The sequence below is a fragment of the Hyperolius riggenbachi genome, chromosome 12, assembly GCF_040937935.1.
Source record: "Hyperolius riggenbachi isolate aHypRig1 chromosome 12, aHypRig1.pri, whole genome shotgun sequence".
NCBI classification, from domain to species: Eukaryota; Metazoa; Chordata; class Amphibia; order Anura; family Hyperoliidae; genus Hyperolius; species Hyperolius riggenbachi.
Genome location: NC_090657.1, coordinates 138,813,465 through 138,828,894, shown reverse-complemented (window position 1 = coordinate 138,828,894; position 15,430 = coordinate 138,813,465). Strand labels below are relative to the sequence as shown.

General features: G+C 46.7%; 1 protein-coding gene across 5 annotated transcripts in view; it reads left to right on the top strand.

The window, feature by feature from the left end:
* SNX21 (sorting nexin family member 21) overlaps window positions 1–15,430 on the top strand; it is a 368,146-nt gene that overhangs the window by 80,159 nt on the left and 272,557 nt on the right. For 4 of the 5 annotated variants that reach the window (XM_068263250.1, XM_068263249.1, XM_068263246.1 and 1 more), the window contains one exon: window positions 3,041–3,176. The gene's annotated coding sequence lies outside the window, so the exon portion shown is untranslated. The remainder of the gene's footprint in view (window positions 1–3,040; window positions 3,177–15,430) is intronic. The other variant, XM_068263247.1, reaches the window with a different exon arrangement.

Here is a 15,430-nt window from a genome sequence, read left to right as displayed (position 1 = left end):
CAGTTTGCCGGATTCTGTCCCGGCAATATGAAAGGAAGGGAGGGGTTTCTCCAATACATGTAAAATATTTTATATTTGTCATCATGCAGCTGAAAAAAGGCTGCTATTTATTGTTATGCTTTAGAAAATAGATTTCATTTCTGAAATCTTGTATTTTTAATTTGGGTCCACTTTAACTAAAAGGATGCTTTGAAACAACTGATTTTCTACCACAGTTCAAGCACTTAGGCACTCTTGGGCAATGCCACCTGTCCCTACCCAATGGATATGAATTTATTGGGCAATATACATTCCTATGCACGTTATACTAGCTATGGCTGCTATGGCTATTTCTATGCCCTTACATCCACTCATTTTTATAGGTAGGCTCGCTCACCCATAGTCACTGTCAGTCAGAAATGCAGGCTTTCAGTTTATGTTATGCTGCTATTTTCAGCTATATGAAAGTGTGGCACAAACCTGTTACACAACCTCAGCTTTCTCTAGGCTGGATTCCTTCTCTCCACAGAATCAATACCGCCTGTTATCTGACTGCTGGACATGGACCTCCTACTTCCCTCACAAAGGGTTGTGCAGAGGATCTTTGTGGCTCAGATGCTAAAATGTGAAGAAAAAAGAAAAAGGGTTCCACAAAGCTTCCCATAATAAATGTTGCCATAAATGCTCCACATAGCAATTGAAGACACTAAGTCCAATATATAAATGCAGCCATATTGTACCCCCATAGAGCAAGTAAAGTAAGAGTAAAAGTCCTGTGCATGCGTGGCTCAGTGTTAGAGAACCGCACATGCGCAGGACTCTTTTGCCGGCCGGCATGATGAAGCACAGCGTGCGCAGTGGCGGCACGTACGGGTGACTTCAGCGGAAGTTGCCTGATTGAGTAGCCAGGATTACCGCAGACGGGACCAGGACCATGGAAGGGGCCAGGAGGATGCCAGGGGACCTCGCAGGCAACGGGGGGCTGGAAGAAGCCCCAGGTAAGTCCAAATTTCATTTTTATGCAGAGCTCAGGGTCTCTTTAAGCCGAGGGGGGGGGGGGGGATGTTGGGTCAAGCACAAATACAATGTGGGCCGAAACTGTACACCAGTGAACTAGTCGCAGGCCAGTTTTGATATCTATTGGGCACCATCTTCTCTTATAAAGTTCCCAGGTAGCCCTCTCCCTCCCCTATACAGTTCCCTTGTTTTTAGTGCTTCCCCCCTCCCTCCCCCATATGGCTTCCCTGGAGATCTAGGGCTTCACCTCCAATAAAGCTTCCCTGGTGGTCTATAGTGGCCCAAACATAATGCAAAGTAGGGAAACCTTTTAAGGGCTAAAGTTAAATTAGCATTAATGTCCTCCTCCAGTAAGGGCCCGTTTCCACTACTGCGGCGCAATTTCGACGGGAAAATCGTGGCAAAAAATCCACATGCGGTTTCGTTGGCGTTATTATGCAGATTTTCACGTGGAATTGCACAACGCGATTTTAACCATGTCAATGCCGGCAAGCATTGACATGGGTTTTTAAGCGGAAATGCCGGGAAAACCGCAAGACTAAAATGCTTGTGGTTTTTCTATTTAGTTACATTACCGAAGAATCGCGTGCTGGTGTGCGTCGTGCGAATTCTGATAGGACTGCCGTGCAGATTTTTTCTGCACAACAAACCGCACAGAATCCTGCACAAGTGGAAAAAGTCCCATCCACTTGTACTGTCTATGAGAATCTGCATGCAGGAAACGCATGCAGATTCGCTCTAGCGGAAACGGGCCCTCACAGATCCATAAATATCATCTTACACCTTAATAAACTCAATGCTCATAGGTTATTTACCGTATTTTGTATCAAATGAGACTCTGGTAAATGAAAAAATATCGCCAGGAGTCCAGTGCGTCATTTACAGGCTCAGTGGGTGTGGCTACTACTGATGCCTGGATTGCATAATTTTGACTCCAAATATCAATGAGATTCAGTTTTTTTAAACTTGATCTATATTGTGTATCAAAATTTGAAAACTGACCAATCCAAAGTGACAGCAACATAAATTTGTGTCAAGTTGGTCAGAAAAAACATGATTGGTCATCTCTACTTACCGCTGTTTAGGCTAGAAGGGGGAAGTCATAATCTGAATCCTTCTGAGAAGATTGCAGCCTACAGCACAGACTATGAGGCTGATTTACTAAAGCTACCGCACACAAATAGGTTAATATTAGTGAGCACACGCTATACACGGTCTTGTCAGCATAGCATGCGCTCTTCACTTATGCGCAATCCTTCCTACTGCCGTGCAATATGCTGATAGCGTAACCATGATACTTCAGTAGCGCGGCCGCTACCATGTTACTTAAAGTAGTAGTGGCCATGCTAGTGAAGTATCGTGGTTGCGCTACCCGCAAATTGCGTGGCAGTAGGAAGGATCGCGGGTTACTGAAGAGCGCATGCTATGCTGACAGGACCGTGTGTAGCATGCGCTTGCTAAAATTACCCCGTGCTCTTTGTGCACGTTAGCTTTAGTAAATCAGCCTGTAAGGTGCAGGAAGTGGCCAGTTCCTGGGTGATGCAAGGCTTTTTTGCTTAGCGCCGAAGCTTGGTGCAGTTATAACAGTAATGCTATAGTCCACGCCCCGTGCACGGGTAATTCATGGATACGGCAGTTGCCGGGCCCTGGATTACTTCTCCCTCCAAGTTGTGACAACTCGGAGGGGGAATAGTATTTTACAACATCCGCCCTGTCCCCCCCCAAATTTGTGTGGCAGCAGGGTGAGTTGTCATCCGGCTCACCCTGCGCCAAAAAGCTCCCACGCCAGACAGCCATGCACGCGTCTCTATGTATTTTACAAGCGATTATTTTTAATATAAGATAATTAAAGAGCTTATAAACAGAGAGAAACAAGCTCTGCAAGGAAGTGCCTATGCTGATTTCGGAAAACAATTGTGTTAGAAGTGTATTTTTATTATATATGGATGATGTGTTAAAACCTGCCTTTTGTTATAAGTTACATGTACACCTAACATTTATGTATCTAGATAATGAATATTTTCTCTCTTCTGATTTAACCTAGACAGATCCTGGGCAATATTGTATGTCTCTTTTGCTGACCATGACCAATGGAATTGTCTACATGACCAGCTCCTCATACGCTGATAGTGCTCTGCCATCATATGTGTAACTTAGTACATAAAAGCCTGGCTTTTCAGGTAAGCATAGTCTGTGTTCCTGTAAAAGACAACCGAGGTGACATGTGACATGATGAGATAGACATTTGTATGTACAGTGCCGAGCACACAAATAACTACAGTATAGTGTTCCTTTTTTTTCTTTCTCTGCCTGAAAGAGTTAAACATAACCCTCATTATGTTAAACTGACAAGGAATTACAGCCATAAAACACTTTTCTGTCAGTAAATGGCTTCTGAGAGCAAGAAAAGAGATAAACAGGTCAATAATTCATAGATTTGAGCTCTGGCATACTTCAATGAAGGTGTTATTGAGCAGAGACAATGAAACAGTACAAACTTAAAGGGACCCCCGAGCAGTGCCTGAAATGAAAAGATTACACTTACCTGGGGCTTCTTCCAGCTCACCGTAGGCGGCGAGGTCCCCGTGGAAAACCAGTGCATGCGCAGACCTGTCACGCCGGCCGCCGTGATGACGCAACGATTCCGGCGTGATGATGCCATGCGTCATTAACCAGGAAGAGCCAGCCCGACACCCGCCTCGGGTGTCGCTGGAAACGGGGGCAGGCAGAGGCACAAGGAGAGAAGCCAGGAGGATGCCGGGGGACCTTGCCGCCTACGGTGAGCTGGAAGAAGCCCCAGGTAAGTGTAATCTTTTAATTTCAGGCACTGCTTGGGGTCCCTTTAAAAACTAGATTTAAATATAAAATAAAACTGTGAGATATCTAAAAAAAAGTCATTTTTAGAAGGAGGATAGATACAATTGTTTTTCTTATCAGTTTATTTTCACCTTGGATGTCCTTGAACATCACTCCTCATAGGCGAGTTTAGGGAGGATTACTGGTGCCCAGAATCCCCCTTCAGACCAGGGCTGGTGAAGTGACTGGGGACAGGCACAAGTTGAGACACCAGAATGTCTACAAGCATCCTACCTTTCACTTTTCTTCTCTACCTTTGCCCTACATTCTTCTATCTCCTTCTCCCACTCTCCCATCTCTGTCTCACCATCTCTCTCCCACCCTCCTCCCTCCTATTAAATAACAATTGTCTCATTTTAACTACTATTATGTATTTATATAGCAAGGACATAATTTACAGCACATTAGAGTACATGGTAATGTCCCTGACTGTTCTCAGAGGAGCTCACAATCTAATCCCTACCATAGTCATATGTCCTACCATATTATTATTATGTATTTATATAGCACTGACATCTCCTGCAGCACGTTACAGAGTAGATAGTCATGTCACTGACTGTCCTTAGTCTGTCCACATTGTGCGGGGCTGAGAGAGACCTTTCAGGTTCCTGGACGTAGCCTCAGACAGTCTGTTGATGAGTCACAGTTCAATCCACCACATTGATTGTGAAAGCTTCTTCCCATCACCTCTGTCCAAGATATCAATCTAGATTCTCATAATGCCCGCCACTCACTGACAATGCCAGGCTGGAACCCAACACCTGAAAAAGCACAACCTCTGCTAACTTACAACCAAAAATAGAGAAACAGATGGGCACAGCTGCATAAAATACCCTTTATTGTGGCCGGGTAGACACAATGGTTACAGCAGTTGGGGGAAAGGAGATGTCTGACAGCTGTTTCGCAGGGATTAAACAAAACAAACAAACACAGAACATTTATATTGCGCTTTTCTCCTGGCGGACTCAAAGCGCCAGAGCAGCAGCCACTAGGACGCGCTCTATAGGCAGTATCAGTGTTAGGGAGACTTGCCAAAGGTCTCCTACTGAATAGGGGCTGTCTTACTGAACAGGCAGAGCTGAGGTTCGAACCCAGGTCTCCTGTGTCAGAGGCTGAGCCCTTAACCATTACACTTTCCAGCCACTCAAGAGCATGCGCGATCCCCACTAATCTCCTCCCTCAGGACTTGACGCCGGTCGGCGTTAGGCGTTCCTGGGGGAGCCACCTTAACGACGCCTACCGGCATTAGGCGGTCAGGAAAGCATCTGCAAATGAGATACTTCATTGACTCACGAGTCAGAAGTGGTCTGCGAGTATCACATAAAATTTTAGAGACAGCCCATATTACACCTGACCTGTGTCCCTCACATATTACGAGGTTTGGTATCAGGGGCTACCTAAAGTGTCCTCTGCCATGACAATGTGGCAGGACAGACCCAATAATCAATGGTACGAGGAGGAGTGGTCCGACATGTTTACATCTATGGCTATCTCTTCCACTAATTGCGATTTTAAAGAAAGGATTCAGAAAGGTTCCAGACTCCTCAACAGTTGGCTAAATGGGGCCTTCTCTCCATAGATACATGTCTTAGGGGTTACCAGTCACCAGCTGACCAAGCTTACTGTTGGTGGTATTGCCCACTAGTTCATCAGTTCTGGCTAGATTGTTTTGCATTTGCCTCTAAAGTGTTGGAAGTGACGGTCCAGCCCGACCCTTTGATGTCCCTATTTCATAATTCACTCCCTACACTTAGTAAACATCAGAATAAGCTGATGATTCAATTTTGTAATGCAGCTAAAGCCCTCATAGCCAAAACCTGAAGGTCGGCCCCTCCCACCTGCAGGGCTGGTTCTAGCTACAATGGGGCCCCAGGGAAAAAGTAATTTGGGGGGCCCCTTAGCAATCCCCCCTTCCCTCGCAGCTTCCGAGACTACTTCCAGAACCCATCCCACCACCCACCCAGCCACACAAAACTATGTAAAATCACAAAACACTGCGCTGATATAAATGATACAGGGTGATGTGTACAATCGGTGGTGCGCTGCTATAATTCCAAAAGTTCAATCAATTCACACGTTAGCTGCGCTCATAAAAGTCCCAACAAACTATTTCTCATGTGCAGCTGGTATCCAGGGTTAATCTCCACTTCCACACAGGGAGGTTACAATGTCCGCTTCAGTGAGGAACCACCACCACACCCCACGCAGTGGCCACTCACCGCTATGTTGTGACCCTCAGTCAAGTGGGTCTTCAGCGCTTATGGGGTTATCTGGCCGCCCCCTGCCATTCACTGGAAAATCCTCCTCCTAAAATCCAAGCTGCTGTCTGTTGGTCTTTAACACCTCAAAAAAGACATACCAGAGCTCCCATAGCGTAAAATTGTAAACTACTTTTAATTATAAAAAGATTGCACAATTACAAGCCAAGCTGTGGTAATTCGCATAGAGTTTTTGTGGGCTCCACCCCAAACGTTGGCCGCCGGGTTGGCTTGCTGCGCTGTTTTGCCTCCCACCGCTTGCCACGTCTGTCCCACCGCTTGCCACGTCTGTCCCCACGTTTGCTGGTTTGTAGGCCGCGTGCGCTTGACCGGTTTCATCGCTGTATGCGACTCCACCCGACGTCCTGGCGGCTCGCTCCGATCCAGCTCCGCTCCGCCTCCTGGTACCACCACGCCCAGCGTGTCTGGCTTCTATAGAGGCTGGGGCAAATTGAGCGTAAGGCTTATAGAACAAAAAACAAAAAAACAAAAGAAAGCCCCCCAATACCTTCTAGGTCTCCTAGCAATCACTATTTCCCCAGGCTACTCTAGGTACTATTTCAATTTAATAACATTCCTACGCACTACCTCCCCGGATGCCAACCTGGGTGCTGCTCTTACATTACCAGCCATGATTACCATTATACCATTAACACATTCATAGAACAATCCTTCACAATTCTATTATTCCTTCTGCCCAGAAACCCCAACTTTACATTAGAGTGACAACCAGGTCCGAAAAGGAAGTAAAGTATTTTACAATTTTACGCTATGGGAGCTCTGGTATGTCTTTTTTGAGGTGTTAAAGACCAACAGACAGCAGTTTGGATTTTAGGAGGAGGATTTTCCAGTGAATGGCAGGGGGCGGCCAGATGACCCCATAAGCGCTGAAGACCCACTTGACTGAGGGTCACAACATAGCGGTGAGTGGCCACTGCGTGGGGTGTGGTGGTGGTTCCTCACTGTAGCGGGCATTGTAACCTCCCTGTGTGGAAGTGGAGATTAACCCTGGATACCAGCTGCACATGAGAAATAGTTTGTTGGGACTTTTATGAGCGCAGCTAACATGTGAATTGACACAAAACTATGAGTCCATCATATGTCCCCAAAAGCATTGTTGGGAACCCCATTATTCCACTCCTCCTTTCCCTTACAAATCAAGAGTGTACATTCATTGGAATTTGGGGTCTTACCTAATCCAGGTAACACTATGCTGTACACTCTGGACTTCTCCTCACAGTGCCTCTTTTCCTCGATCCATGCAGGCATTTATGGGGTCACCATAGCTGGATGGGAGGGGACACATACCTTGAGGGCCCCCTAGGGAATTGCCCTTTTTGTCTCTATGGAGGTATGGCCCTGCCACCCAGATTAGGTCTGACTCGTGGATTCCACTCTGTTTATCTTCTGGAAAAAATTACAGCCTATCTAGGGAATCAGGCCCAATGTTTGATCTTATTTTTGATCCTTGGTGGGTCTGCATGTCTCTCCATAATTCTTAGTGGGGTTTCGGTTTGGACTGTGCTACGGTAATATTTGAACCGTTATGGCACTTTAGCTTCATGCTCTTTACTTGTACTTTGCATTGTATCTCGTGAACATTTTGAAAAGTGTTTCGAAGTCATCTTTCTTTTCTATGCTATGGTTGCTGTAATCCTTTCTAACTTGTTTTATATGTTGTACATTATCTTTTGTATTAATGGGAGAAAAGAAAAGAAACAAAAAAGTAAAAAAAGAAAAAACAAAGTAAAAAAAATGGAATCACATATTGCAATGATATTCTAACTACTCAGCAATTTAGTGTATTTATATTTATCCTTCTGGTTCCCTCTGCAGCCAGCTATAAGTTTTGAGACTGTGACATAATGTATATTTTCCTTAAAGAGACTCTGAAGCGAGAATAAATCTCGCTTCAGAGCTCATAGTTAGCAGGGGCACGTGTGCCCCTGCTAAACCGCCGCAATAGCGCCGCTAAACGGGGGTCCCTTCACCCCCAAACCCCCCACTGCGACACTTGGTCGCAGACTTGGTCGCTCCTGGAGGCAGGGCTAACGGCTGCAGCCCTGCCACCAGTCGCGTCTATCAGCGGCGCATCGCCGCCTCTCCCCCGCCCCTCTCAGTGAAGGAAGACTGAGAGGGGCGGGGGAGAGGCGGAGATACGCGCTGACAGACGCGCGTGGGGCAGGGCTGCGGCGGTTAGCCCTGCCCCAACCAGGAAGCACTCCCCCGCTGAAACGAGGGGATTTGGGGGATCAGGGACCCCCGTTAAGCCGCGGGATAGCGGCGGTTTAGCAGGGGCACACGTGCCCCTGCTATCTATGAGGTCTGAAGTGAGATTTATTCTCGCTTCAGACTCTCTTTAAAGGAAACCTGAGATGAACAGGTACCTTTAAAATAAACATACCGCCCGAAAGTGTATGCCAAATACAGGGTATTCCTGTCATTTTTGTTGCTCTCCTGTGCTAATTTAATTCTTAATTTTTCATTTTTATCCTCTCTAAAATCCAAGATGGCAGTCATCTGCTTCCGGGTCAGTGTCACTGTGTGTAAAGTTCCCCATCAAATAATGTATGTAGGGACATATATATATACATACATATACACACTGGCACAATTACTTTTACATATTCCTGTAAAACCAAAGAAAAGCACAGCTGCTGCTGCCTATGATCTGTGTGCAGTCATCACCATTATTATAGAGCAGTGTCACTGTATGTTCCTACAAACAAAGAGAAGGGGCGCTCTGAGACTCCCAGTAACTTCAAGAAGTGACGTCACTTCCACCACGCCAGAACGGAGAGCCCGGTCCCCGGCTAAGCAAAGAGGGACGCATGTTCATCGGGGCTGTGTACGCTGTACTAGCCACAAAAGATAAAGGTGAGACCCATCCTGCTGAAGCCTCTCCTTGAAGTTACTGGGAGTCTCAGAGCGCCCCTTCTCTTTGTTTGTTTTTACAGTGAATTTCTACAGGGAGCTGCCGAGCAACACTGAGTGGCCTGATCGCACCCTCCTCTCTGGGGATTCCTTCACTACCCCATACAAACTTTACTGTATGTTCCTGGCTCAGATGGGGAGAGATAAGTGTGTAACTCAAGCCTGCTGGGTAGATAAATAAATCTGTTTCCTGAGCTGTTTCTCCCATCAGGGCCGGTTTAAGGGGCCCCAGGGCCCTGGGGCAAACCTAAGCATGGGGGCCCCCCTGTCTGAGTTTCCACCCCTCCCCCCGTGCGATCACCCGACTGCTCCCCGGGTCCCTGCAAGTGTGCTTCAGCGGGCAGGCAGGCTGGCACGCTGTCTCCTTCCTTCTCTATGACCCTGCGCGTAAACAACATGGAGATGGAGACAGCGTGCCAGCCTCAGAGTGCATGGGATGTAAAGCCGCTGCCCGCCAATCAGATAAGTAATTAATTGAAGCACACTCGCAGGGACCCGGGGAGCAGCATTTGGCAGGGTTGGTGGTGCGGGGCCTCTGCAGAGGTCGAGGCCCTGGGGCAATTGCCCCCTTTGCCTCTATGGCAGCGCCGGCCCTGTCTCCCATCACAGGCACTGCTCTCTTTGATGCAGTTCAGCATTCAGCTCACAGATAGGGAGAACACAGGCAGAGAGGGGGGCAGGCTTGAGCAGACTGCTCTCACTGCTATAGAGCTTCCTGATAAAGCAGCCGACTGAGAACTCAGTCAGTTGTTTTTACAGAGGGGATTACAAGCTCACAGGGCAGATCAGAATGAAACAGCAGGGTAAGTGTCTGTTCTCATGTCCCTACTAGTATATACAGTGGCTTGCAAAAGTATTCGGCCCCCTTGAAGTTTTCCACATTTTGTCACATTACTGCCACAAACATGAATCAATTTTATTGGAATTCCACATGAAAGACAAATGCAAAGTGGTATACACGTGAGAAGTGGAACGAAAATCATACATGATTCCAAACATTGTTTACAAATAAATAACTGAAAAGTGGGGTGTGCATAATTATTCAGCCCCCTGAGTCAATACTTTGTAGAGCCATCTTTTGCTGCAATTACAGCTGCCAGTCTTTTAGGGCATGTCTCTACCAGCTTTGCACATCTAGAGACTGAAATCCTTGCCCATTCTTTTTTGCAAAACAGCCCCAGCTCAGTCAGATTAGATGGACAGCGTTTGTGATCAGCAGTTTTCAGATCTTGCCACAGATTTTCGATTCGATTTAGATCTGGACTTTGACTGGGCCATTCTAACACATGGATATGTTTTGTTTTAAACCATTCTATTGTTGCCCTGACGTTATGCTTAGGGTCGTTGTCCTGCTGGAAGGTGAACCTCCTCCCCAGTCTCATGTCTTTTGCAGACTCCAAGAGGTTTTCTTCCAAGATTGCCCTGTATTTAGCTCCATCCATCTTCCCATCAACTCTGACCAGCTTCCCTGTCCCTGCTGAAGAGAAGCACCCCCAGAACATGATACTGCCACCACCATATTTGACAGTGGGGATGGTGTATTCAGAGTGATGTGCAGTGTTCGTTTTCCACCACACATAGCGTTTTGCATTTTGGCCAAAAAGTTCAGTTTTGGTCTCATCTGACCAGAGCACCTTCTTCCACATGTTTGCTGTGCCCCCCACATGGCTTGTGGCAAACTGCAAACGGGACTGCTTATGCTTTTCTGTTAACAATGGTGTAAGGGATAGCGGAGACAACGCTGCCATGCGGGGCAGCATGGCGGCGGTCTCCGCTTCCCAGCCGGCGGACTCCGTCGCGCATGCGGAGCGGCCGGCACAGACTGACAGGGACACCACCGCCGCGACTGGCGACACGGCGGCGGGTTTCACATGGCGGCAAGCGGACTTCAGTCCGCGGGCGGACGCGGACCTGGGGCCTGGCCTCTCCATTACTCAGAGGCAGAGGGTCACACGCGCGAGCGCAAAGAGGCAGGACTTTTACCTCCTACGTAGGAGGCTCAGCTGACTCCCCAGTCAGCTGACCTCAGGAGGTGTCCTGATTGGTTGGGACTCTGGGGCGGCGCTGGGCAGCTCTCTGGCTACATATGGGGCTTGTGTGTCAGTAGCAGGTTGTCTGCTGTCGTGAATACATTGCTGTGTTAGCGCTCAGACCTTAGCTCAGTGCCCTGGTGTTGATACTAAGGCTTTCACACCTTAGTTAGGATTGTACTTTGATATTGTATCTGTGTTTTGACTTTGGCTATCCTTGACTACTCTCTCTCTCTACGCTATTGTACTTTTGCCTATCTGATTCTTGTTGCCGACCTCTGCCTGATTACCGATTACTCTTCTGCCTTCCGCTCCTGTACCGCTGCCATAATCTCTGTTGCTGAACCCTTGCCTGTCTGACCTTTTTCCCTTCAGTGGAACCGCTCCCACTGGAGGGTTATCTCTGAGGCTTGCCTCTCCGAGACGCCTGCCCCAAGCAGACGATTACTGCTAGGGGTCGAGATTCCTCACTCTGCCTGGTTAGAGGATCTCACTCACGGGGTTCCCATTCAGAGGTAACCACCTCTGAGGAATTGCCGTGTGGTGGATATTTCCACACTTCCGTGATATATTACTGTCTTTATTGTGTTCTTTTGCTGGGTGTCCAGAGGTTAGCAATATATCTGATTATCTGTGATACTGCAGATCATCAATAATCGGGTATATATCTGCATTCTTGGTGATACTGCAGATCGCCAATAATCAGATTCTCTCTGCGTGCTGACACCGATCGTTACAAATGGCTTTCTTCTTGCCACTCTTCCATAAAGGCCAATTTTGTGCAGTGCATGACTAATAGTTGTCCTATGGACAGATTCCCCCACCTGAGCTATAGATCTCTGCAGTTCGTCCAGAGTCACCATGGGCCTCTTGACTGCATTTCTGATCAGAGCTCTTCTTGTTCGGTCTGTGAGTTTAGGTGGATGACCTTGTCTTGGTAGGTTTACAGTTGCGCCATACTCCTTCCATTTCTGAATGATCGTTTGAACAGTGCTCCGTGGGATGTTCAAGGCTTTGGAAATCATTTTGTAGCCTAAGCCTGCTTTACATTTCTCAATAACTTTATCCCTGACCTGTCTGGTGTGTTCTTTGGACTTCATGGTGTTGTTGCTCCCAATATTATCTTAGACAACATCTGAGGTCGTCACAGAGCAGCTGTATTTGTACTGACATTAGATTACACACAGGTGCACTCTATTTAGCCATTAGCACTCATCAGGCAATCTTTATGGGCAACTGACTGCACTCAGACCAAAGGGGGCTGAATAATTATGCACACCCCACTTTGCAGTTATTGATTTCTAAAAAAAAATTTTGAATCATGTATGATTTTCGTTCCACTTCTCACAAGTACACCACTTTGTATTGGTCTTTCATGTGGAATTCCAATAAAATTGATTCATGTTTGTGGCAGTAATGTGACAAAATGTGGAAAACGGTACTTATCCGTTAGCCGGGCACATCCGGCAGGTGGCGCTAATTACTATTCCCCCTCCAGGCCGACATGGATAGTAGGGAAAGATGTAACTCTGGTGGAGCTTTGTCGCCACCTGCCGGATGCGCCCGGCTAACGGATAAGTACCTGGAAAACTTCAAGGGGGCCGAATACTTTTGCAAGCCACTGTAGTATTAATTAAAACAGGTTGCTTTGTCTCTGATACAGTTTAAAGCCCAAATTCAGCCTTCCATTTTTAATGCATCTGATAGTAAATGTTTATGAAGTAGAAATGCATTCTGAGCATTGCAAAACTGGACTTTTTGCTATAATGGTTGAGTCCTGTAGCTCCTTGCTGCTCCTCCCTATGCTGTTGAGAAATTACCAGTTTGTGACTAGCACTGCTGCTCCACAGTTTTCCCTACTTGGTGTGCAATATAGCATTTAAAAGATACCTGAAAATGTAATAAAAATGTATTATTTAACCATGCTCCTGTTTATTACCTATAGGTGATGATTCTATAGCAGTGTCAAGTTCACCATTTCCATCGACTGGGAACCAGTTGACTGGAAGCATCCGCTGCCACAAACAAATGAATTTGAACAGGTCATGCACAAACATGAATGGGTACTTATCCGTTAGCCGGACGCATCCGGCAGGTGGCGCTGTTGTTGCTAATTTCAATCACAAAACTGTAAATGTAAACGCCGGATGCGCCCGGCTAAACTGTATGTAATGCGCCTGGCTAACTGAATGTAAACGCCGCAGGTGGTAACAATATGTATATTAAAGAAGAGAGTTAATTAAATGACAAATAAGCCGGCGGCAATGTGACAGATCAAGCCGCCGGCTTGCTTCGTGTCTCGCTCTCCTCCCCCCTTGCCCTCTTTCGTATAGAGCCCTGGGAAGGGGACTCGTGTCCCCCCAGAGCCGTTCATCGCAATAAAACAAGCAGGATTCCCTGCCGCGACGAACGACTCTGGGGGGACACGCATGTCCCCCCCCCCAGGGCTCTATACGAGAGAGGGCAAGGGGGGGGGGGGAAACAAGACACGAAGCAAGCCGGCGGCTTGATCTGTCACATTGCCGCCGGCTTATTTGTCATTTAATTAACTCTCTTCTTTAATATACATATTGTTACCACCTATGGCGTTTACATTCAGTTAGCTGGGCGCATTACATACAGTTTAGCCAGGCGCATCCGGCGTTTACATTCACAGTTTTGTGATTGAAATTAGCAACAACAGCGCCACCTGCAGGATGCGCCCGGCTAACGGATAAGTACCCATGAATGTCCTGTAAAAGGAAGTACTTATGCATACAGGAAACAAAAGATGTCAATGAGCGCACACCGCTGTGAACTTGCATATGCCCAGTTTAAATGCACTCATTTGTGGCGGTGGAGGGTTTACCGTCAACCCATCTCACACGCTTCCCAATGTGTTTATAAAAGCCATGTTTACCTCTAGTCTACCTGTAATGCTTGCAATAGCAAAACATTTCTCACAGATCTTTTATAAAGCCACTAGGGCCTAGTGCACACCAGAGCGGTTTGGCTGCGTTTTGCGATCCGCTTGCGGATGTGGAAACGCTTGGGTAATGTATTTCAATGGGCTGGTGCACACCAGAGCGGTTTGCGTTTTGCCGAAACGCATACTCCCGGGCTGCTGCAGATTTTGGATTGCGGAGGCGTTGCTGCCTCCAATGTAAAGTATAGGAAAAGCGCAAACCGCTTTGAAAAATGGCAGTTCAGAGCGGTTTTGCAGGCGTTTTTGTTACAGAAGCTGTTCAGTAACATCTTTACTGTAACAATATCCGAAATCTACTACACCAAAAACGCTTCCCAAAACCGCAAAATGCTAGATGAAACGCTACAGAAAAAGGTACTTATCCGTTAGCCGGGCACATCCGGCAGGTGGCGCTAATTACTATTCCCCCTCCAGGCCGACATGGATAGTAGGGAAAGATGTAACTCTGGTGGAGTTTTGTCGCCACCTAGAGGATGCGCCCGGCTAACGGATAAGTACCCAGAAAAATAAGAAAAAGCGTTTCAAAATCTGCTAGCATTTTGCGGATCTGCTAACGGTTTTTGGTGTGCACCAGGCCTATCAGTGTTTCTCAAACCTGTCCTTGTGACTCCCCAACAGTGCATGTTTTGCAGGCAACCTCACCTATGCACAGGTGGGGTAATTAGTGTCTCAGCTATGTGGAATGCTCAAAACAGCTGACTTTACCAACCACTTAGCAAAATGTAAATTCATAAAAGCTGTTTCCGCATGAAAAGCTACAATTCCTGAGCAGTGCAGGAAATTACAGCCTTATGCGGTGATTATTTCAACGCGTCACTACATGTCAATTCATAAAAATTAGAGCAGGCGGAATTGGGACGGAGAATACCGTCTGTTTAAAAAAGGTTATAAGGATGTGGATAACAGCCAAGCTAATGGGGACAGATCTCCTAGGCAGCAGCAGAGAGGAGGGAACAAAAAAGGCTTTTCAGAATACCCAGGCTGTGTTTTTTAACCTCTTGGGTACCTGTTTTCAGATAAATTTCACATCAGAAAGCCTGCATGTGTAACATTTCTTGAAGTTCTTCTAAGCTGTGGCAATTAAATAGATTGTTTAAAAAGACTAATAGACAGATTCAGCGCAGATTCAGGGCAAACAGAGGCAGTTATAAAAAAAAATGCACATCTAAAGGGAAGTTGGGGCTGCATCTTTTATTGTAAGGCTGTCTCTGCACAGAGAAAATGTATCCACTCAGGCAGCTTCTCATGTTACGCCAGCCTACCGCCAGCCTAGTTCGGGAAATCCCCCACCTTTTATCGCAACTGTAAACTTTTTTTATGAATTAGCACACAAAAATCTACACCTACAACATATTTTTACCGCAAAGCCTTTTATGAATAGAGCCCAAAGA